At 43.5% G+C, this 25,178-nt stretch overlaps 1 long non-coding RNA gene across 1 annotated transcript; it reads left to right on the top strand.

Moving 5' to 3' along the window:
- The first annotated feature begins 501 nt into the window (after window positions 1–501).
- Window positions 502–20,492, top strand: LOC143842684 (uncharacterized). Its single transcript, XR_013233285.1, has 3 exons — window positions 502–675; window positions 15,502–15,632; window positions 18,558–20,492. It is a non-coding gene; the product is annotated as an uncharacterized LOC143842684 (long non-coding RNA).
- Window positions 20,493–25,178: the final 4,686 nt, after the last annotated feature.

The raw sequence follows: 25,178 nt of genomic DNA, 5'->3' as shown, positions 1-25,178 counted from the left end.
TGCCTGGATTTTGGACAACTGTGGTCTCTATGAGGACAAGATGTGCTCAAGAAAGTGAAGTATAGATGGAATGGAAGCCAGCCTGCCCATGTCCCCACCTCATCCCTTCAAGCCAGCTTGGTGTAGCAGATAAGAGCAACAGCCTCTAACCTGGGCTTGATTCCCTCCTCCTCCTACTCCTCCTCCATATAAAATCAGCTGGGTGACCGTGGGCCAATCACGGTTTTCACAGAGCTCTCTCATCCCCACCAACCTCACCGAGTGTCTGTTGTGGGGAGAGGAAGGGCAGGCAATTGTAAGCTGGTTTGAGACTCCTTTGGGTAAAAGTGGAGTACAAAAAAAAGCTCTTCTTCCCACCGAAAGCCTTTGGTTTTTATGCTCTGTATCATAAGGAAAAGAGGTGGCATAATCTCCCTAGGCCAGCTCTGACCTCATAATCAAAGAGGTCAAACAAAGGGAGGGGTCTTGTCATCATGAATAACAGTGAGGGCATAAAGGCAACACCCTCCAGCATCACATGTGACACATTTCACTGAGAAACCACAGAAAGAAATATAATCACCCTGGGATTGCCCCACTTATGTGCAGGAATAGGGAGTCATGAGCCGCAGTTGAGTAACATAGAGATATTGCAACCAAGGACGTCCTCTGGCTTTGGGTATTGCCACAATCCAGGTAGGAATTTCTGGCTCTAGGGACTCCATCTTTGACCCTTTTGCCACCTGCCTCCCAGTTATTTGAGGGAAGTTATGAGGCACTGGGATACCAATATGGCAAATAAAATATACAGAGTAAACTTCTATGGAGACTTCAAACTTCCATTGTTCTTTATTCTTTGATATTCAACAAGTCCCAATGCATTTTGCTCTAGCTTTTTCAAGGGACATCAGTTTTAATGTTTTCAAAACCAACTTCAGTTTTGGGAAATAATCTCTTGGTTTTGAAAACATTAAAATTGATGTCCCTTGAAAAAGCTAAAGAGCGAAACGCATTGGGACTTGTTGAATATCAAAGAATAAAGAACAATGAAAGTTTGAAGACTCCACAGAAGTCTACTCTGTATGTTTTATTTGCCATATTGGTATCCCAGTGCCTCATGTGTTTGGTCCTCCACTGGGTCCTACCCCTCCCATTTTATTTTTGCCCCAGTTATTTGAGACATATTACAGTTTCCCTCAGGAAATGACAATTCCTGGTTTACCTGGAACTGTTGAGAAGAACATGTGGGGGGCCTGGTAGAATCTGTAGTGGGCAAAGGGCTTTCCGTTTTTTTTTTCTCCTTCCTCATAATCCCTCTGACTGGTGGCATCACGTTTTAACCTCATAAATAAACCATAAGACAAGTTTTCTTTCATATGTCTTGGGTGACAAGACTGAACATGCGGATAGGTGTTTTTATCTAATGGCTTAGAACAGGGGTAGTCAAACTGCGGCCCTCCAGATGTCCATGGACTACAATTCCCAGAAGCCCCTGCCAGCGAATGCTGGCAGGGGCTTCTGGGAATTGTCGTTCATGGACATCTGGAGGGCCGCAGTTTGACTACCCCTGGCTTAGAATAAGGTTTGATGCAAATTTTTATTGTCCTCAATGTATATATTTGTATCCAAATATGACAGAAGAGTACAATCCTGATGATTGTACAATCTTGATGATACCACCTCTATATTGATTAAAGATTTGGAAGTCCGTTCATATGCCTTTTTTTATCAGAGCGCAGTACAAAAATCAAGTCATCTATGAATACAGTCCCTCATTTGAATAGTGTTCAGGATTAGTACCATTGAGGCCACATACATAACTAAGTCCACCTTCCAAAGTGGCCAATAACTGTAAGAGAGCCCACTTGGTGAGAGCCAGTTTGGTATAGTGGTTAGGAGTGAGGACTTCTAATCTGGCATGCCGGGTTCGATTCTGCACTCCCCACATGCAGCCAGCTGAGTGACCTTGGGCTCGCCATAGCATTGATAAGGCTGTTCTGACTGAGCAGTGATATCAAGGCTCTCTCAGCCTCAGCTCCCTCACAGGGTGTCTGCTGTGGGGAGAGGAAAGGGAAGGAAACTGTAAGCCGCTTTGAGACTCATTCCGGTAGAGAAAAACAGCATATAAGAACAAACTCTTCTTCTTCTTCTTCTTCTTCTTCCTCTTCTTCTTCTTCTTCTTTAGAGACAATGTAATTCTGGACGATCTCCAGGCGCTACCTCGAGACTGGCCACTCTGCTTCTGGGTTATGTGCACGTTGCTGTTAGTATATAGACAAGACAATGAAAAACAAAACAGGAAGAGGGAAGATTAGTTAAGACCCAAGCAATTTTAATTTTTTAAAAACCCAAACCAGAAGGCCGAAGTGCAGAAAGAGAAACAAATGAATTGGAGGCAATGCAACGTGTATGGATTTCAGTCAAGAACAAAATATTCTGCATCCCAAGGAGCTAGAGGGGGCTGTTCATTAGGTTGGCTTGAAGTGCCAAGCAACTGAATCATTCCCAAAACAGCCATGTCTCCAGGAAGCCAGCAGAATGATCATTAGATGCAAAGAAATAACAGCCATCTTATTTATTTCTGAAGCATATACTCTCTTGCTACAGGGCTTTTGTTGAGTTCCCAGTAAATGAATTTTGTCACTATGTTAGAGCAGCCTTGTTTGGCCCAAGCAATTAATTGAGTGGTATTTGCAATTCAGAACATTTTGAAGAAAGAAGGCTAAATTCCAGAGGACAGCGACCAAGGCTGGTTTCTGATTGACTTTCTACAATAAACTTGCTAAATGCTTTGCAGTCCCAAACAGAGCACTCCAAATCTGAAACAGTTACACCCTTCTAAGACCATGGACTTCAGTAAACTTTTTTGTTGTTGTTGTTGGCTGTCAAGTCACAGCTGAGTTATAGTGACCCCCTGGGGTTTCAAGGCAAGAGAAGTTCAGAGATAGTTTACCATTGCCTGTCTCCATTCCATGGAGGTCTCCTATCTAAATACTAGTTAGGGCCAACCTTACTTAGCTTCCAAGATCTGACAACGTCAAGTTATCCTGGGCTATCTAGGTCAAAGAGCCTCTGGTGGCGCAGAGTGGTAAGGCAGCCAACATGCTGTCTGAAGCTCTGCCCATGAGGCTGGGAGTGTGATCCCAGCAGCCAGCTCAAGGTTGACTCAGCCTTCCATCCTTCCGAGGTCGGTAAAATGAGTACCCAGCTTGCTGGGGGGTAAACGGTAATGACTGGGGAAGGCACTGGCAAACCACCCCGTATTGAGTCTGCCATGAAAATGCTAGAGGGCGTCACCCCAAGGGTCAGACATGACTCGGTGCTTGCACAGGGGATACATTTACCTTTACATTTTTATCTAGGTCAAGGATTAATCCCCCCAATAAACACAGAAGGGTGTAACTCAGCCTACAACTGCACTATAAGACTCTCTGACTGCAACCCAACAAGAAAAGAACGTTTAGAAAACTGGGAGTATTTAACTAATAGATAAAATTGAAAGGTTTGGGCAGCTTCAGTGCATAGTTTGTGGACCCAAATTCCATAAGATTTTCATGATTTCCTGGTTCAGGCACTGCCCAAGCCATTATGTGCACACACAAAGGTTTTTCCAGCATATAGGAAGTTTCATGAAGGCCAGGAAGCATCGAGGAGAAAGCATAACGGAAAGCCATTTCAGAATATTTTTCATTTTGTTAACCTCAAAAAATATTTTCATTTGGATTGAGTTTAAGGAGGAGGGGTTGGGGGTAGAATAGATCATTTCATATTTCTTTCATCCGGTCAGGTTGTCTGTGGAAATATTTAGTATGAAATTTATTTAGTATGAAATTTCGTAGAAAATCTCTTTGATTTATGGATGCAAAGAATTTTCTGTTTGTGAGTGACTTCCACCCTGGTTGGGTCAATTACTTTTGCCAGCGTTCCCAGGCAAAGAGGAACAGTGGCTTTATTTATCGAGCACATAAATGACTCCAGAAGTTTGGGGAGGGCCCTATTACAACCTGCTTTTTAATAACTCCCTAAGCCAGGGGTAGTCAAACTGCGGCTCTCCAGATGTCCATGGACTACAATTCCCAGGAGCCCCTGCCAGCGTTTGCTGGCAGGGGCTCCTGGGAATTGTAGTCCATGGTCATCTGGAGGGCCGCAGTTTGACTACCCCTGCCCTAAGCTATCACACAGTTCTTCTGGTGAAAGATCCAATGGGTTGGGACATTCTTGAGTCCTCTATTCCTTTCATTCCTTCTTGCCCAGGAAAACCCTGGTTGATGGATTTGGAAAGGTTGGCGAGAAATGGAGACTTATCTGATTTATCAGATTGATCTGAAAATACTGTTGCTGTTCTTGACCTGAAACATCATAGAGAATTAGGGCAGAATCAGAACTGGCCCAGTTTATCAACTAAACCGTGAAAATGCCAAATGAGGAAGAAACCCAGAATAGAGAAGAGCCTTGAAGAGGGATGAGGAACAAACAAATAACATCCTAATATGGCTTTTTGTAAATTAGTATGAGATAAATGTTGGAAAATGCAAGATCTGCAGTGACCATAACTGAGCAGAATATAAAGAGTTTCCATCAGAGGAGATGTAGATTTAGCACTGAGAGGATAGGAACTTCCTGAAGATTTTCAAATTATCTCCTCCAGAGTCCTGATTAGCTCAGCAGCAGACTCCCTGCTTGTTTGAGCACACTTCCTCCCTGCTTGCCTCTAGAATAAGGTGACCAGATTGTCCCACTTTTGGGTACCTGGCAAATTGTACTTACGTTGAAATTAAAAAATATATATTACAATACTATTTTTGCGTTCTATGCATTCTATGAAACTTTTTGTTGCTCCATATAGACCAAATTTTTAATCAAGAACCCCCCCCCCCCGGTCAATGGTGTCCCACTTTACCAATGTTAAAATCTGGTCACCTTACTCTAGAACAGTGGTTGAAGAACAGAAGAAGGGCTGCAGACAACAGATAGCTAGATAGGCATCTTTCTCTTTCTATACATAACTGTTTCTCTTCTGAATAAAATCTATTTTATATTTTAAGCAGGCTGACACTTTACTCTCTCTCGGGTTTCTACAGGTTTTTATGGTACTGGGGATTTATGACTGATTTTAATGGGGTTTTAACCTATTTTCGTGTAACCCACAATGAGTCTACAGAGAATGGTGGAATATTAGTAACAACAACATTCAAACCTTGCCAACAAAAATAGATAAATATCTGTCTTAGCACAGGTGCAAGAAGCTTTAGAGGACCCATCTAAAGATGGCAAACATCCCTGGATTTACCCCATAAATGTGAAATGTGAATTTCCAGCTAGAAGCTCTTTTAAAACATTGCTATTTCAAGGGGGAAAACAGCATGGGATGGAGCAGGATTCCCATCCCGTAGTGGTATAGAAGTCAAAATATTGAATGAATGAATGAATGAATGAATGAATGAATGAATGAATGAATGAATGAATGAATGAATGAATGAATGAATGAATGAATGATAGTCTCCATGATGCGCCCAATGTGTGGGCCATGTGTGGATTTTCCATACATGTGCAGCTTCTGTGCCCGTGAGCCAACAATTCACACTGGATGGCAGCTATGATTATCAGGAGCATCATACGCATGGCTGATGGATACTCTGGTTGTATATCAGAAGAAGCTCCATGGTTTTATCACCACCTGTCATATAATGAATATATAAAACAGTACTACTTGGCATATTTATGACACATTTATGACATTCATTTTTTACAAGGGAAGCACCATATGAAAAAGAGAGCGGCAACCTGTGGCACCGTGTGCTGCCTTAGCATGTGTCTTAATTTTTACTATCTGAGAAGTAGGTGGGGGGTGGGGGATGAAAATAAAAAGCAAATCCTTTTAAATAAAGGAAAGCAAGTCTGTAATGTATACAGAAACAGTTTCATGTAGCCACAATAGCAGAGTATTTAAATACTGAGTTAAAAGTTTATATAACATTGAAAACATTGGACTGTTTGATAGTGTAATAAATGAAGTGTTAGCAAAATGAGTCATATTTAAGTATATAGTTGAGAATATGTTGCAGAGACCTACAGCAGTGATGATCCTCAACGTGGTGCCCACTGATCCTTTTCCTGCAGGTCACATCTTCTCCCACGGAAAACATGAGAGCACTCATGTGGAGACAGCTGCCGACCTCATAGGAGGTACTTGGATTGGATCTGCTTGATGTTTTCTGATTGGTCTCAGCCATTTTTCTTCCAATTCAAATATTTTATTGTGATATCAAACAAAATATCCATACCCATCACTAATCCATAAATTAATCAATCTAACATTCAATCACAAATAAATACAAATATATATTCAAGACTTCTCTCCTAGTCCTAACAAATGAAATAGTAAACCTAAATCTGTGACATAACTATGCTGCGAGGCCGCTCCGCCGGCCGGGAGAAGGCTCGAGAGAGCCTCGGGTGGGGGGTGGGCTTGCTCCCAGGCCATCTAGCGCCCATTTCATTCCAAAGTGAAATGGGCTTTAGATCTAGTACATAAATAAAACTCTATGATCTTTGTGGACCCTGCCCTCCAAAAGGTTCAATAGAAATAACTCTGGCTTTTTTTCAAAATTAAATTTTTACATTTTTTTAAAATTCCACAAGTATATTCTCCCAATACTGTCTTGCTTTCTTACATTCCCACCACATGTAAAAAAAGTCACCCCTCTCCTGTTTACATTTCCAACATTTGTTGCCTATTTTTTAATTCCATTTAGCTAACTTAACTGGAGTAAGATGCCAATGGTAAATCATTTTATAAATATTCTCTATAATAGAGTAACAAGGGGTGAATCGCATATCAAACTTCCATAACCTTTCCCGTGTCCAAACTCACCATGTTGCCAAAATCCCTAGCCCAAGAAATCATTACTTCTTTGACTTTCTCGTCTTCCATATTCCATTCTAACAGCTGCTTGTAGATTTTTGAAATTTCTTTACCCTCCTGTTCTAATATTTCTTTCTGAAATCTAGATTTTTGTATATTGAAACCCTTTTCTTTATGTATTTTAAACAATCCTGCCATTTGATAATATAAAAACCAATCTATCCTATGATCCGAAAGGTCTTCTCATGATTTCAATTTAACAGTTTTTCCATCAATATAAATCAATTCCCTATAGGTATACCAATTAGGGCAGTGGTCCCGGTCCGTGGATCAGTCGGTACCGGGCCGCAGCTCCTCTTTGTCCACCTCCCCCACTGCTGTCTTGGGGGCTGCCCTGCCACTCTGCCACTGGCTCACCTTTGGTGCTCTCTGGCGGCTGCCATGGCTGGGGCTCCCCCTTGGCGTGGCACTGCGCAGCTGCTGCTGGCAGCGCCCCCCAGTGGGCGGCAGGAAGTCAGGGGCGGTGGTGGGAAAGCAAGTGGAGCAGGGGCTCAGGCAGCGGCAATATCCCTCGGCAAAAGACTACCCCCCCGGGCCTCAGTAAAATTGTCAAGTGTTGACCGGTCCCTGGTGATAAAAAGGTTGGGGACCACTGAATTAAGGGTTTGCTTTAATCCCCATAGTCTTGACATTTCTTCCGGAGAGAGCAATAATGGGGTATAAGGTTCTATCCTGTTTTTAAATCTCTTCCAGACTGTTATTAAGTTTCTTCTTATACAATGGTCCTTAAACTCTTTATCATGCCAGATATATTGGTGCCAACTAAAACGTTTATTATAACCTTCTAGTTCCAACAATCTAGTATCTTTCAGAAGACACCATTCCTTTATCCATGTCAATGATGCTGCTTCATGGTAAAGTTGAAGATTTGGAAGGGAAAAACCACCTCTAACTTTATCATCTGTTAACAGTTTAAATCTAATCCTGGGTTTTTTACGTTTCCAAATAAAATCTTGAATATCCTTTTGCCATATTTTGAAGTATTTGATGGGGATGAATATTGGTAGTATTTGAAACAAAAATATTAATTTTGGAAGTAGGTTCATTTTGATAGTAGCAATTCGCCCCAATAAAGACAAATCTACCCTTGACCATTTCTGTGAATCTTTTTCTTATAGAGGACCAGATCTTGAGATAATTATCTTGAAATAAAGTCTTCTGACAGGAAATGTAAATGCCTAAGTATTTTACTTTTTTAACAATTTCGAAACCTGATTTTTTTGATAAAACATTTTTTGCTTGATCAGTCATATTTTTGGTCAACATTCTAGTTTTTGATTTGTTTATTTTAAAGCCTGCAACTTGCCCAAACTTCTCAATTTGTTCCGTCAATGGTAAAATTTTCTCAGTGGGGTCTTCTAGAAAGAAGACTAGGTCATCGGCAAATCCACGAAGTTTATAAGAATGTTTTCTTATTGTAGGGCCTTTTATTCTATCATCTAACCTAATAGCTTCACATAAGGTTTCCAAAACTAAAATAAACAATAGATGAGACAGCGGACACCCTTGACCCTTTCTTAATTTGACATTTTTTGGTGTATTCATTATTGATTTGTAATCTTCCCCATTGCTCTGAATTTATGGCCTCTATACTTCGAATAAAATTTCCTCCTAAATCTCTCTTGTGCAATATTTTTTTATAAACATCCAAGAAATATTATCCATTTTGTGAGGGTGTTCACCACTTGGTTCTCAGAATTCCAAAACCATCTATAAGAGGAACGTAATTGCAGATCCCTGGTCTAGTGTACACACAGGAATTAACATGAACTTTGCAGATTCCTATAAAGATCTTTGTACTGTACACTCTGAGTGGCTAACATACAACCCTAGGAGCATTTTTCTGTCAGTACGCTCCACTGAGAAAGATTCTGAATAGATCTGTTGAAGACTGTACTTTGTTTTCATAGCACTATATTCTTTCTTCAGAAAACAAACCTCCTCATTAGGTAGTAGGGTTGTCAGCTCCAAGTTTGGAAATACCTGGATATTTTGTGGGTGGAGCCTAAGGAGGGTTGGCATTTGGAAAGGGGAGGGGCCTCAATAGGGTATAATGCCCTAGAGTCCTCCATCCAAAGAAGAAGAGTTAGTTCTTATACCCCCGCTTTTCCCTACCCAAAGGAGTCTCAAAGCAGCTTACAATCTCCTTCCCTTTCTTTCCCTACAGCGGACACCCTGTGAGGTAGGTGGAACTGAGAGAGCTCTGACAGGACTGCTCTGTGAGAACAGCTCTATCAGTACTGTAGCAAGTCCAAGATCACCCAGCTGGCTGCATGTGGAGGACCGGGGAATCAAACCTGGCTTTCCAGATTAGAAGCCACCATTCTTAATCACTACAAAGCAGCCATTTTTCTCCAAGAGATCTAATCCTGCCACCTGGAGCTCAGTTGTGATAGTGGGAGATCTCCAGTCACCACAGTCCAGGGCAGGCAGCCCTACTAGTAGGTAAACATATACAGGTTAAACACCAGTGTTGGATACCAATTCAGAACACATTAGCAACCTATTCACTCCATGAGAAAACAAAGCCACCTGAATCTATTAAACAAGCAGAGGGGGGGGGGTCATGGCAAGGCTGTTACTGAGAGCATTGCCCCTGCATTTAATTATAGGCTACTTTTAATTTGCTTTTTTCCTAAAAGCTTTGAAGACCAGGGTGTGAAATTCTCTCCATAATCAGGAGCCTTTGTACGGTTGGCAAGAGCCTGAATAGGCCCATTATGATCGAAACATTCAATGCCACATTAGGTAACAAGGTTCTTTAGGCATAAACAGGCATTTTATGACTCATGGTCTATATTCTTTTTTCTTCCGATGGCTTTTTGAGATACTTAGTGAATGAATGCAAGAATGAGTTAATAAGTACAGTGACGGGAGATAGTTCCATAGACTACATTCCTGCAGTTTCCTGCTGAAATCCCATTAATGAGATTAAGGGATTCTTGCAGAGTACAGGATTGCTACCCTTGACCCTGAAGAAGAGGCCCTTCTGCAGGGTTCTAGGTCACCTCTGGTGACTGGTGGAGTTGTATGAGGTAAGAATAGGAAATTCCTGGTGATTTCGAGGTAGAGCCTGGGCGAGAGAGGGACCTCAGTGGGGTACAATATCATAGACTCCACTCTCCATAGTATCCCTTTTCTCCAGGGGAATGGAGCCTGTAGTTGGCAGATAAGCTAAAATTCCAAATACCCCTGCCCAAACTGGATATTTATGCTTATCCAAAAGTACGTCCCCTGTATTCAACAGAATTCACTCTCTGATGAGTATGTAGAGGACTACAGTAAGAAGAAAGTTACATTTCTCCATCTTGTTCAAGTTGTCTTTCCTTTCTCTCCTTCCTGGGAAAGGAGATAGATTGACAGACCTGTTCAATGGATTCCTGTGTGAACTGACCAATCAAGGATGGCTCCCTCATGTGTCAGGCAGCTGACTCTTCCTCTGAGAATGAGACTGAGGAATCAGAAGCTGCACCTGTGGAATAGCCATCTGAGCAGCTGGATTTAGAGTTAAAACCAGAAAAAGAAGCCTCGGAAGATGAGGGCTGTTCATTCTGGCTGGAAACTAAAGGACATAAATCAGTTTGCCTCTCACCTCCAGGGTCTCGTGAGCCAGCCAAGGATCGGAGGAGAAAGGTAAGATTTACAGCCCAGGAGAGGCAAAGGAGTGCCAGGTTATTAGCACAACATTGCTCAGCCTTGGCCTCTGAAACAAAGTTGATGCAGGCCCAAGGACTTGATGAATAAGAAGACCTGGGTTTCAGTAATTAGGCTGATAAAAATGGGATGCTAAGATGAGCCAATCTGTGGGAGCAATTTTTGCAACACCACTCTGCCTGCCAAGTCTTTTCTAGAGAAAGATCCTTCTTGATACCTCACCTTACTTGGGGACCTCGAACCCTGGTTCTCCCCGCTTCCTTGAACTGAACATCCAGCTCTAAGACATATTATGGAGTGCTTTGCTAATTCTCCTTTGTTTGCTACCTTAGTATCTTGTAATTGCTGCTGGACCTCCCAGAAACACCCAGGCAGAGTAAGAATGTCAGACACTTGCCTGAGTGGGACAGTTGATTTATTTTCATTGCCTGTTTGCCTTCCGAAGACTGGGTCAGCAACTACCATAGACTTGAATGTGACAGATCCCTAGCCAGAGACTCTCTAGTGTGAATGAGCCTCTTAGAGTTTCCAGCTCTCAGTTGGGAAATACCTCAATATTTGGGGTAGTGGGAGCCTGGGGAGGGTGGAGTTTGGGGAGGGGACAGACCTCAGTGGAGTGTAATGTTTTGGCAGAGTTTGAATATGCAAACGGGTGCTTGAAAATATAGTTTTATTATGAAGGGAGTCTAAATTTGTATAGAAAAGAGAGAGACAGAGACCTAATTATCTGTCATTTTAATTCAGTCAGTTGTGGAGGCAAACAGGAAGGAAGTGTGGTCAAACGAACAGGCAATCTCCATCTATGCCTATCAGGACACAAGAGATTATTTGAGAAATGCCAGTAAATTCCTGATCTAAATATGCTAAATACAAATCTCCTTGAATGCGCCCTGCAGGATATTCTTTATATTCTGTTCAGTCATGCATGCTCCAACACTCATAAGGCCCTGCCCTAAAGTATAGCAGGCATGAGGTTTTCTAATGAAGTACATTTTTTAAAAATTAAATAATTAAAAATATTAAAATTAAAAAATTAAATAAATAATAAAATAAAATCCACCACTTCACCAAGCATTGTGTTTTCCACAAAAAACCTTTTTCCGTGGGCAAATTCTCGCTATTTATCTATATGCAAGAGTCCCTTCCTGCAAATACACTTGGGGCCTTTCCGCACAAGGACCAATGTTGCCAATTGGTTCCAGAAAGCGGAAACGTATTTTTAAAAGTGCAATCTCAGAGTTACGCATACCTGCGTTTGTAGTGGAATCCAATAGCGTTTCAATCGTTTCCCACAGGTTTCCGGTCTCGCAAAAATCGCTAGAAAGGAAGCGATTTTTTCTGTGCTTGGTCCCGCCCCTGGCCATCAATCAAACAAACAGCCAATGGGCGGTTGTTATCATGCTCCCGAAAAGCCCCTTTCCCTTTAAGAACAGTTTTAAAAAAGAAAGAAAAACACACGTTGCAACGAATATGCCTTGATTCCTCCTAACGTAGAGACCCATCTAGCTGGCATGTGAGCTGGCAAGTCATCGTTACCATGCTCCCCCGAGTGAAAAAAAATCCCCCCCCCCCGTACGGGTGCGATTTTCGGCCGAAAATAAAGGGAACTTGCAAACGGGGCTGTGTTGTGCTTGGGGACTTAGGGGAGCTTTAAAGCACTTCTGTGGAGGGACTGTAGCCAGAGAAATCTCGCTAGGTGAATGAAGACTTGCTGGTTCATTGCTTTCTGCTCGCTCCGAGAAAAAAAAATGGCGATCGCTTTGCCAGAAGTTCGGAGGAGAGAGCCAGGGGGAGGGACTTTGTTGGAACCGCAACAATGGGAATGCACAGGTCTTTTTTGCTAGTGTTGCAGATTGTTTGCAAGAGTGTAGCGCTTTTTGGAGGCTGAATCCACTTTTCCTGATTTCCCTTTAAGCGCTACAACGAATCGCTTTTTGCGGGAGTGTTGCAGGAGTGTGGCAGATTGTGTGCGACGTCTTGCGGAACTGCAAATTAGTAGTGTTTACAATTTGCAAGCCTTATGCTACATTAAAGTCATGCGGAATGGCCGTTGATCTCAGCAAAAAAGCAACCTACTTCCTGCAATTTTCCTTGTTCCCTTTGTAGGTTAGCTAACTCTTCGTATTTGCTGAGGTTGCTAGTTCTGTTCCTCTGGCTATGAATAAATGCTCAATTATCAGCGTTTGTTGTCGGGGCATGAGGCTTAATTACTTTTTTAGCTTTTGTAGCATGCAGAAATCATTGCTCATTTTTAATGCTGTTATTTCTTCCCATTAGCACAGAATAACAAAAACACAGTTTAAAAAAATGAACAGGAGAGAGAGTCAGTGACTTGGCTTGCTGTAAGGTTCAGGAAAAGAACAGATTCTTAGGACCTGTCTTCCTTAGAACCTGGGGATCCTCTGGGATTACAATTGATCCCCTTTGATTACAGCATGCTGGAAAAGTGGACAAATGAGAACAAGATGCAATTCAATAAGGAGAAGTGCAGAGTTCTACATCTGAGTCACAAAAATGAGAAGCATGCATCCTAGATGGGACAATCACTTCTGGGTAGCATTGAGTGTGAACAAGATCTTGGGGCACTTGTGGACTGTATGCAAAAAATGAGCAGACAGAGTGATGCGGTGGTAAAGAGGGTGAATTTAGCCTTGGGCTGTATAGAATCATAGAATCATAGAATCATAGAGTTGGAAGGGGCCATACAGGCCATCTAGTCCAACCCCCTGCTCAACGCAGGATTAGCCCTAAGCATCCTAAAGCATCCAAGAAAAATGTATATCCAACCTTTGCTTGAAGACTGTCAGTGAAGGGGAGCTCACCACCTCCCTAGGCAGCCTATTCCACTGCTGAACTACTCTGACTGTGAAAATTTTTTTCCTGATATCTAGCCTATATCACTGTACTTGAAGTTTAAACCCATTACTACGTGTCCTCTCCTCTGCAGCCAACAGAAACAGCATCCTGCCCTCCTCCAAGTGACAACCTTTCAAATACTTAAAGAGGGCTATCATGTCCCCTCTCAACCTCCTTTTCTCCAGGCTGAACATTCCCAAGTCCCTCAACCTATCTTCATAGGGCTTGGTCCCTTGGCCCCAGATCATCTTCATTGCTCTCCTCTGTACCCTTTCAATTTTATCTACGTCCTTCTTGAAGTGAGGCCTCCAGAACTGCACACAGTACTCCAAGTGTGGTCTGACCAGTGCCGTATACAATGGAACTATGACATCTTGTGATTTTGATGTATCAAGAAGAAGAAAAAGAAGAGGAAGAGGAAGAGGAAGAGGAAGAGGAATAGTTGGTTCTTATATGCTGTTTTTCTCTACCCAAAGGAGGCTCAAAGCAGCTTACAGTCCCCTTTCCTCTCCCCACAACAGACACCCTGTGAGGGAGGTGAGGCTGAGAGAACCCTCATATCACTACTCCATCAGAACAGTTTTATCAGTTCTATGGTGAGCCCAAGGTCACCCAGCTGGCTGCATGCGGGGGAGTGCAGAATTGAACCCGGCATTCCAGATTAGAAGTCCACACTCTAACCACTACACCAAACTGGCTCTCTATAGAGACATCACATCAAAATTGCAAGCTGTCATAACCCTACTGTGTACAGCATTGGTCAGATCACATTTGGAGTACTGTGTGCAGCTCTGGAGGCCTCAATTCAAAAAGTGAGGCTTTAGATGGGAAGAGTATCCTTCCCTACCCAACACTCCCAATGGAGAAATAAGTCTACAGTGGTCATGTTCAAAGGAGAGTGTCAGGACGGAAGATGGAGTTGTAGGCTGCCATGGGAAGTTTGGTCATAAACATCTATGACTGTTGGTTTGCGACCTCTGTTACTGGGGATTAAACGTCTGGAGATGCTGCATGGAGGGGTGGTGGAAGTGGTGGGATGGTGTTAGGTTGAGTCATGGCTGCCCATTTCCATCCCAAGGGCCATGCCAGAAGATGTGTTCCACATAAGGTGACCAGATTGTCCCACTTTTGGAGGGACATCTAGGGGCACCTGGCAAATTGTACTTACGTTGAAATTTTAAAAAAATATATATTACAATACTATTTTGCGTTCTATGCGTTCTATGAAACTTTTTGTTGTTTCATATATACCAAATTTTTAATCAACGCCTCCCCCCCCCCCCTCGGTCAATGGTGTCCCGCTTTACCAATGTTAAAATCTGGTCACCTTCCACATCAACAAGAGGCCTAAGGCTGAGTTAATATGTTCTAAACACTTTTGCTGTGTAAGGATCAATGACTGATAGCATAATTATGGCAGCCAAGTGAGAATTAGATTTGATCTAGTTTGCATGGTGAATAGCTAAGGAAATTTGGTTCATTGCTAGAAGAAGTCTGCTTCAATGAGCATTAATTGGTTTTAACAGCCGGTGGTTATTAACTTCTAGTTCTGATACACAGCTCGTAGTCTTGGGGGAGTGAGGGCTGAGAGGGGCATTTGTGTTGGGACTGATAGACAAAGACCTTGACAATAATCATGGGGTTTCATTTATGTATATGACAATGGCTGTGAGAGTCTTGTTTGCTCAGAATTGGAAAGCTACTCGTTTACCTACCACAGAGGAATGGCTGTTAAGGATATTAAAATGAGCTGAAATGGCTAAATTTACATCATCGGTCAGAGAAAAGATAATAACTTCCTTTATGACTAACTGGAAACCTCTTACTGACTTCTTGCAGGAAAGAGAAAAAATACGATTGGATGACTTGTGGGCTTTTTTGTGCAAATGCAGAAATAACTTCAGTTTTAATATTAAGAAATGTTTGGTATAAATTGACGGCTTTGATGGTTGGCCGATTTTGGTTGGCCAGCTGGAGATTCAAAAAATCAATGCATTTAATATGTCTGTTCTTTGCTTTCTTTTGCTTTTATACCTTCCTGGATCTGTGTAAAGATCTTTAATGAAAATTCTTTCTTTTTTTTAAAGAGAGACGATGGATGACATTTGAATGCTGCCAGGGAAGGAGACAGAGGCCTGACTTTTGTAACTGTTTGCGAAGAAAGAGCTTTGGGGACACGGATCCTTGGTGAAGACTGCCACGGTGAAGCTAGCTTCAGGTTGGGAAATACCTGGAGATGTTGGGGGAAGAAAATATGACAACAGAGGCTTAGTCAGGTATGGGCTATGTTACTTGGGGGACCCTTCCTCCTCCTGACTTTTTTTTGGGGAGGGTGCTGATTGCTATGGAAACATCACTCTGGATTCCAGGCTGAAGTCCTCTATTGCATATTCTTGGCCCAGTTTGGGGCGCTGAACCCTGGCTCCCCAGTCATGAGCTCCCTTCCCCAAGGCTGACTAGCACAGCCCATTCGCTTCCTTTTGTCCCCCCTCAAGCCAAGATTTCAAAACCCTCTCCAGGGAGCTAGCATGGCTCCCATTGCCAAAAATTAATAAAACACTTTTTTTTTTACAACAGTATTAAATCATTCTAACATTTAATGGCTTATAACTCCCCAGTAATTTCCCCAGAGCACTGCAGAAGGGTGAGCAGCCATTTTATCATTAAAAAAAAAACAACTCCTGATCACATGAGGGGAGAAGCTAGTGTGGAAATGCTCAGCTGTGCCAAAAAGGTGACTGCTGTGATGTACCTAAACATTGGGCAGATATTCAACAGAGGAGGAAATATGTGAGCTGATTTATGGTTCTCCAAGTGGTTGGAGGGGTTTAGGTCAGGGTTTGTTAATTGGGGTGGGGGGGAGAGAATCATAGAAATGGAAGGGGCCAGACAGGCCATTTAGTCCAGCCCCCTGCTCAACGCAGGATCAGCCTAAAGCATCCAGGATAAGTATGTGTCCAGTTGCTGCTTGAAGATGGCCAACGAGGGGGAGCTCCTCACCTCCTGAGGGAGCTGATTCCACTGCTGAGCTACTCTGACTGTGAAATTCCACCCCTCCCTCCTACCGGATATCTAGCTGATACCATTATACACACAGTTCACATAGTTTTACTGCAGGTCATACCCTCTGCTGTCAACAGGAACTGATCCCTGCCCTCCTTCAGATCTCTGGAGACCACCCAAAAGGCCACATTTTGTCTATATGTCACTTGAGTACAGGTGAACAGGTTGGCATAATATCAGTTACGGTTACCAGACCCCCTGGAAGAGGCAGGAGTCCCCCACCATCAGGTTCCGCAGCCCTGCTGCTGATCAGCTGGCTTGAAGGGGGAACTTACCCAGAAAAATAGGGAGGCCCAGCTGATGTTTTGGTGAGATGCCTACATAATTTCCAACATGACCTGGAAGTGATGTCATCATGTCAGGGATGTTGAGATGATGCTCTGGTAGTTGGGCAAAAACTCTGCAGTTGAAGCCAAATTTACCATAGGGTTCTTGCCCAAATACCAGAATGTCATCCAATATCGCTGTGTGATGACGTTATTTCTGAGTCATGTGGGAAATGCTATGGGCATGTCACTAAAATGCCAGCTGGGCCTACCTCCTGCTCCCAGGAAGCCCCCCATTCTTTAGGAAATGGTATGCCAGTCTTAATGGGGCATCCCCCTAGGAATGTCAATCTCTAGATGGGACTGGGGATCACCGGGAATTATATCTCATATCCAGAACCCCCCTGGAGAAAATAGCTGCTTTGGAAGATGGAGTCCGTAGCATTATACTCCACTGAGATCCCTCCCTGCCTCAAATCCTGCTCACTCCTGGCTAAAGCATTCAAGCTCCATTCCAGTGCTCTCAATTTGCAGGTAGGGCCTGAAGATCTTCTGGAATTACAACTGGTCAGTTCCCTTAGAGCAAATGTTGACTTTGGAGGATGGGCTTTATGGCCTTGTACCATTTATTGGGTGATATGATCATATGTGGTCATGTTGACCCCCCAATGGCCAATGATGGGAAGGGGACGGGCCCTGGGCGGGTGTGTACACAGCTATGTTTCCAAATATATTAATTACAATTGCATCATTTCTGGGGTTTCTCAGGGCCTGAAAATTTTTTCAGGGGTTTCTCAGTGGTAAGAAAGTTGAGCAAGGCTGGTCTACTTAGATGGGCAATGGCTCTCCAAGTTCTGCTGGTGGAGATATTTCACATCACCTCAATCCTCGTTCTTCTGGGGATTGAACCTGGGACTTTTGGCATGCCAAGCAGATGCTCTACCACTGAGCCACAGCCCCTCCCCAATATCAGAGCACAGACTTTGGCAAAACAACTATCTTTTGTCTGATAGTCTTCAATAAGGTTTTTTTTAAAATAAACTAATTCAGCAAATAAAACGTACTTTTCTCAGGCTTTCAGATTTTAATCTGTGACAAGAGGAACATACTCTCTGTTGGTCACAAGGTTAAAATATCTTACGATACTTTCTATCACTTGAGAACAGCCAATTTAAATAAAATGGCATCTGTAGTCCTTTATATTAGAAATGTTAGAGAGGAATGTTTTACTATGGTGGACTAGTCCAATTGTTAAGGAATATTGGTCAGACATTGGCAGACTGGTTCACTGAATTATTGGAACACTTGTTTAAAACATGGAGCCTTTTATTTTTCTGTTATGGAAACCATACGCAGGAGTTATCAAAACGTACTCTAGTATATCAGCCGCAGATATTGGGGAATGAGAAAGATGCTCACAAGAGAATAATGGAAAAGCAAGATGCATTGGCATGCCATTTTGGAAAGACGAAAATCCGGTAAAGATCTAAAGTTAGACAGAAATGAAATCGATTGAAAGCAAATTGGCAATTGTTCATTCGGTAGGGGAATGACAAGTTTGGGCATCTACAAACATTGATCATATATTTCACATTATAAAGCAAACAGTGAACATAAATCACCATCTCTGCCTTTTGAAAGTCTCATTGTTTTGAAAAATCAATTAGCAAAGAAAACAGATGATCCAAAAGTGCCAGGGTAGTAGATAAGCATATATTTAACGTATTTGTCAGGTCTCTGTGTTGAACATTTCACATGTTTCTCCCACAGAGGAACGACTTCAGAGTTGTTGTTGCTTTTTCATTTTCCTACAGTGCATTAACCACCCAGCCTTCAACATGTTCAGATACCTTTGAGACTAAACTTGCGTGGGAAGAGAACTGGCAAAAATTACAATGTAGATGTGCCAGCGTGCTGTTGCAAAATGCTTTTGAACAACACTTGGAAGGTTATTAAATTCCAGAGGAAAATGCTGAGTATAACGTTTTTAAAAATTTCCTGGTTTATATTGGGGTGTAAGTGTTACATCCAGTCATCAACTGTTCCTTTTCACAGGGTGAATGAAAGAATCAGGTCACATAGAAAGTTCCCCCACCCCTCTTTCAATTGACAACACTCCAAGTTATGTACTTAACAGGCTGTGATCTCCGACGCTTAAGTAGTCTCTTGGGCGGGGTCCCCCCACCTTCTGTTTTTGGAAGTGATCTTACCATATGACAGGTATGGAGGAGTCTGATTCCAGATAATGAGAACATGTGTCAAGCATATATGATTTGCCAGAACTGGAAGACCATAACCCATGCTTGACGTTCACCTGGGTGGGTCACAAGTTACACAAACCTTGTTGGAGTCATCCATATTTTTTTTTCCTCCAGGGAGAAGCAGCAAAATTAAGTGGCGTCAGTTAGCTCTAGTGGTGCCAGAAAATGGTGAGGGGATCAGAGAGATCAACGCACCTAGGCTTAGTCCGTAAAACTTTGTTGATCTGAAAGATACCCTTGGACTTAGTTAGGCTAAAATGAGATTAGGCATGCCCGCCTCCAGGTGGGGCTTGGTGATCCCCTGGAATTACACCACATCGTTGGACTACAGAGATCAGTTCCCCTACAGCACTCTACCACACCAAGGTTCTTTTCCTCGCCAGGCTCCACCTCCAAATCTCCAGAAGTTGTTGGAATCTGCAAGATCTGTACTGTAGGATGCATGATTCAGCAGAGATTCCTAGAATCTTCCTGGTGTTTTTCAAATAATCCTCTCCTGGTTGTCTCAACTACAGACTTCCTGCTCCTTTGACCACACTTCCTCCCTGCTTGCCTCCAGATGAAGAACAGTTAGAGCATACATCAAACAGTTCTAGGAAAGGCCTTTGAGGCTTCAGCATTAAGGCAAAAGCCACACTGTTGCTGAAATAAAGGAAACCTAACTGTGGGTTTTTGTTTTCCTCACTTGTGTATTCTCACTGCTTGGGGAAAGGGCAGTAGTTCTGCTCTGAACATGTTTTGTTCCCTCTAGTGGTCAATTCAATATTACACTAGGTCTGGCATATGTCCCAGCAGACTTACATATATATAAGAATGTGTAAGAAACCCTATGATGGATTGATTTTTGGCTTTGTAACCTGGGATGAGGCAAGGGATACATTTAATTGTAGCTCAGTATTTATCTGCATGGGATTTGTGATGTTGCATTGTGTCTGACATATACTAATTCCACTCTGCTGTTGGAAGGTTGTTGAGGGTTGTTTATATTCCAGTAACTCAGCAAGAATATTTCATTGTCCAAAGCTCTGTATTGGGGATAAGATTTCCTGAAATACACCATCGGTTTGGATGTCTGTTTCCATTCTTACAAAACCAACATGTGGCCTCATGAGTATTGTGAATGGATGCATCTTTGTGAACCAGCAATGATGAGCAGCCAGGGATTTTAACAAAATAACCTGTTTTTCTGAAGCCCTGGAATCTCTCTTTGGCCGTCCAAAGTTAACATCCTTTAGGCAGAGGGAGGGGCAAGAAATGGCTTGGCATCAGTTTGGAGTTAGAAAGAGGAGTCCACAGACATTTGCCCTCTCTATATAAATATCCACTTGTCAGTTCTATTGAAAATGGACTTCTGTTCTTAGTGCCATGTTTAACGAATTTCCCAGATTGTTCTGTTTTGAGTGAACGGAGCAGCAGTCATGGCAGGCGAAAGTGATTAAAGTTCACTCCTCATGTCCTATAAAAGAATAAAATAACTGAACAAGGGAGGGGATGGCCTTTTCATATGGTTCTGCTTGTTGAAAGGAGGGCCTGCTGATTTTGCCGTTGCTTTGTAACCTATGTACTTGTATAAAGTGCTTTCAAGTCACAGCCAATTCGTGGTGACCCCAGTAAAGGGATTTCAGAGCCAAAGTAGATGTTGGGCCATCATCCTCCTCTGCAGAGACTTCTCTGGTGGTCTCCCCTCCAAGTACTGACCCTGCTTAGCTTCCGAGGTCTGAAGAAATAAAATTGGTCTCAAAAGGGTCTAGGGTCTTTTCAGCCTCGGCTCCGGCCTGGTAGAATGCTCTGTCTAATGAGATCAGAGCCCCGCAGGACCTTAAATTGTTCTACCGGGCTTGCTGGTCAGAGCTGTTCTGCCAGGTCTATGGTTGAGGCCTGAAGATGACATCTAAAGTTTGCTGGCCTCCATGCTCACACTCATTTATACCAGTGGAGATTGCAGTTTACGATTTACCTCTTCCCATTCCCTGGAAACAGGAAATGAAACCGAGCACACTGGTATTATTTATTTTAAACTACTTATAATTGTACTTTAAATTTTATATTGCCTATTGCATATTGTATTGGTGTGTCGCTTACTCCAACAGGGCCACCAACAGGTCAGGAAGGGGATCACTCACAGCACGTGGGCTCTAAGATGCCTCCAGTGTGCCCAGTCTAGGCCAAGCTGAGATCTGAGGGACCTGTGATCAACATAATTAGGCCCCAGTTTTCTCCCAGTTCAGTCTGTCTGTATCACCTATCTCACCTTCAGGTTAGTCCCCACTCTGGGCACAAGAGAACATTTTGTGGGCTGAAGAAAAGAACAGTCCATGCCAAACTCCGTGTTCTACACATACCAAAGATACAGGAATCATGCTGATTCCCTAACCAAAATGCCAACATTTTTTTAGAAACAGCAGTTCTGGGTGAGGGCTTCAGTATCAACAATTTCCCCCCATATCTGATAGCTGAAGCTGCAGCTGGGATTACACAGTTAGTGTGTGGCACCCTTCCCATATGTTTATGAAATTCATCTGTTCCCTGGTTTTTCTAAAGATTCCTGGTAAGATCATCCTCTGGAGAGTCAGTGTATTTTTTCTTGTTCTTCTTAAAAAAACAACAAAAGGCTCTATTTGCTACCCCAGTGATGACTTGGACACGGAAACATTGCGTCAATCACTCAAGAAAAACAAGTTCGTCATCTGCAACCCTGACTAAACACGGTGTGTCAAGCGATGTAAGCTGCACCATTTAGAGGCAGACCCACTCCACACACGTTGGATAATGCACTTTCAATGCAGTTTAGAAGTCGATTTTCCTGTTTCGCAATGGAAAAGCTATCTGCAAAATGTTGATGATGTACTGGCTGTCATGGGACAGTGGAACTGTTGGCTCAAGAGGAATCCCATAGAACTGAGCATTCCCACCAGCAAAAATCTCAGAGCTCCAGTGTCCGCTAGGGAGCTGAATGCCTGTTCCTTCCCTCCATCGAATCCAATGACAAAATTTGTCTGTTGTAGTCATCCCGGCCTTTCTTTTTAACAATATTGACTTCCGTGGGAGACGTTTTTCTATACAGGGGGAGCCTTCAGACTCGCTTGATCCCTCCCTAATAGGAAGATGTATTTGCTGAATTCCTCCCATACAACTATTAAACAACATCTTTTGTGTGGGAAAACCCAGACAGGTAACACCATTCAGCCTGAATATTCAGGAGGCCACAGCATTAGACAAGAGCAGCAAGAAGAAAATAGTCTTCCATGCCTGCACAACCACACAAAACTGGAATGAATATCCTTGAATACCTATCCTGTCCTCCTGTTCCATCCGTGCTGTCTCAGGGAAGTAGCCTGGCCGCAACCAGGACCAGGACATTTTTGGTCTTCGCCCCTACCTGGTGGAATGAGCTCCCAGAGATCACAGCTGGCGCAGTTCCACAGGGCCTACTAGATGGAGCTCTTCTACCAGGCTTTCAGTTGGGGCCAGTAACAACATCAAACCCCCTCCAGATGGAAAACCTCCACTGAAACCTGCAATTATGTTTCTACATCAGAAATGAATAAGGACTGCATTGATGACACAGCTGAATGGAATTTAATAGAAAATGTAATTTTAATGGTTTTAATGTTTATGTTTTGTTATTAAACTATATAATATTTTTTTACTGTTGTGCACTCCCTGAGCATGCATAGGAGGGCAGTATAGAAATTAAATACATTAATAATAATAATAATAACAACAACAACAACAACAACCTGCTCCAGAGCTCTTTGATCCCTCCCCTTCCCTCCCTCCCTCCTCCCTCCCTCCCTCCCTCTCTCATATACAGAGTCCTCCCCTCCCCCTCCCCCTCCCTTCTTAGCTCTTGTTCCAGGAGTGCCCCAGCCTCCTCCATACTGGAGAGCAGTGCCTGGGCCTGTGGTGGCATCATAGCCCATGCCTCAGAGACCTGGAGGGCAGCAGCCCAGCCCCTGGGAGTGGCACGGCCTGTGGCCCAATCTCTGGAGGCCTGGAGGACAGCAGGCTGGCCCCTGGGAGCCGTGTGGCCTCCACCCTTGTCCCATAGTTCTGGAGGGCAGCAGGCTGGCCACAGAGCCTTGTTGGTGGCAGCTGTGGCATCTCCCCACTTCCTAGGCCTGCCCCGCTCTGCGGATGGCGTAACTGGCCTAGGAAGTGGGGCGCCATGGTGCCAGAGCTCTGAGGCCCAGATCTGAGCCTCACAGTTTTGCCACTGCAGCCACAATCTACTGGTGCTTTCCCTAAGGCGAGACAATGTCCATCACATCCATTATCATTTCCATTTTAGGGAATGCACTAGTAGATGTGTTCCACATCAATAACAGCAGCAGCAACAACAACAATAACAACATGTGCTGATGGCTAGTGGAATAAGCAGAATCTTAGGGGGAATTAGAAGGAGTAATGGAGAAGGAAAGAGTGGTCAAATGTTCTCTATGTAGAACGCCACATGCTTCTGTTTTATAGAAGGGGGGCAGCTTCCCCCTTTGTGTGATGTTTGTGGGTTTCTCAAGAACCTCTGGCTAGCCACTGGGAGATAATGGAATTTTGGACTAAACCAGAAACAAAGTTTGACTAGGGCACACACAAAAAATATCCCGTAGGCCAGCCCTGGATGGGTTACCAAACCAAAGGAATGGGATTACTTGAAAAGGGGGCCCAGGGGAGACTTGCATTTGAGTGAACATGCATTTGATCAGCTACTTTTTTTTTAGCTCTTGGTAGGTGTTTGCTGCGCTATTAGGGGATGCTTTCTGGTCTAACCTGCTCGGTGCCTGTTAAAGAGGAAGAAGAAGAGTTGGCTCTTATATGCTGCTTTTCTCTACCCGGAGTCTCAAAGCAGCTTTCCTCTCCCCACAACAGACACCCTGTGAGGTGGGTGAGGCTGAGAGAACCCTGATATTACTGCTCAGTTAGAACAGCTTTATCAGTGCTGTGGCGAGCCTAAGGTAACCCAGCTGGCTGCATGTGAAGGAGTGCACAATCGAACCCGGCGTGCCAGATTAGAAGTCCGCACTCCTGACCACTACTGGCTCAAACGCCAACTGTCAAGTCATCAAAGACAGCCCCCCTGCACTATTTACCATTACAGTGTCTTGGCCTCATTTCCACCTAACATGTCCATCTGCCACCACAGCAGGGGGAGTGGAAGAATCTTGACTTCACTGTTAACAGCCCCTCCTGTGGAAACAGCCTGCCATCTGCTGTCGCCTTGGAAGCTACCATCACAGCCCCATACGGCTTCACCCTCCAAAATGGTTTGAAAACAGTATGGTGTTGACTGTAACATCAACTGACAGATGTCAGGAGTTTGTGAGAATCGGGGAGTGTCAAAATTAATTGAGTAGCACCTACTTAGATTGCTGATCATTTTTAGTTCTGTAGGACTGATATGCTATTGGGATTCCAGAATCTGGAAACTTGAGAAACAGAAAGGTTTGATATTTGTTTAGGGGTGATTTCTTTATTGATAAATACTTGTTCATGTCTGTCAGAAAAACTGAGATTAGAAGAGTAAAACGGAGTGCAGTTTTAGTAATTCTCACTCTCTGGAACAAAGAAAGGGCAGTCCTCCCCCATAGGCTCTGCCTCTTTGGCAAGAAGACCCTTCTGCTCAATTAACTCTACCCCAAGTTAGCTTAATTCAACCCCTTCATGACAAAGGGGGATACTTGCCAAAATGCCCAACAATATCACTATCAGATCATTTAATCTGGAGTTGCTAACAAATGTGGCCAGCCCTTTTTTAGGGGTTTGAACACTCCAAGGCCCATTCTGCACACATTGGATAATGCAGTTTCAATGTGCTTTTGAAGCTGGATTTTCCTGTGCAGAACAGGATAATCCTACTTCTAAAGTGCAATGAAATTGCATTTTTCAACATGTGCAGGCTGGGCCCAAGATTCCCAGTTACACAATGGTCCCCAACCTTATTATCACCGGGGACCGGTCAATGCTTGACAATTTTACTGAGGCCCGGGGGGGAGGTAGTCTTTTGCCAAGGGACATCAGTGCCACCTGAGCCCCTGCTCCACTTGCTTTCCTGCCGGTGCCCCTGACTTTCTGCCGCACACTGGGGGGGGGGGTTGCTAGCAGCAGCTGTGCAGTGCCACGCCGAGAGGGAGCCCCAGCCATGGTGGCCGCTTGAGAGCACCAAAGGTGAGCTGGTGG

Source organism: Paroedura picta, chromosome 8 (genome assembly GCF_049243985.1).
Source record: "Paroedura picta isolate Pp20150507F chromosome 8, Ppicta_v3.0, whole genome shotgun sequence".
In the NCBI taxonomy this organism is placed as follows: Eukaryota; Metazoa; Chordata; class Lepidosauria; order Squamata; family Gekkonidae; genus Paroedura; species Paroedura picta.
This window is presented reverse-complemented; position numbering and strand designations above follow the sequence as displayed.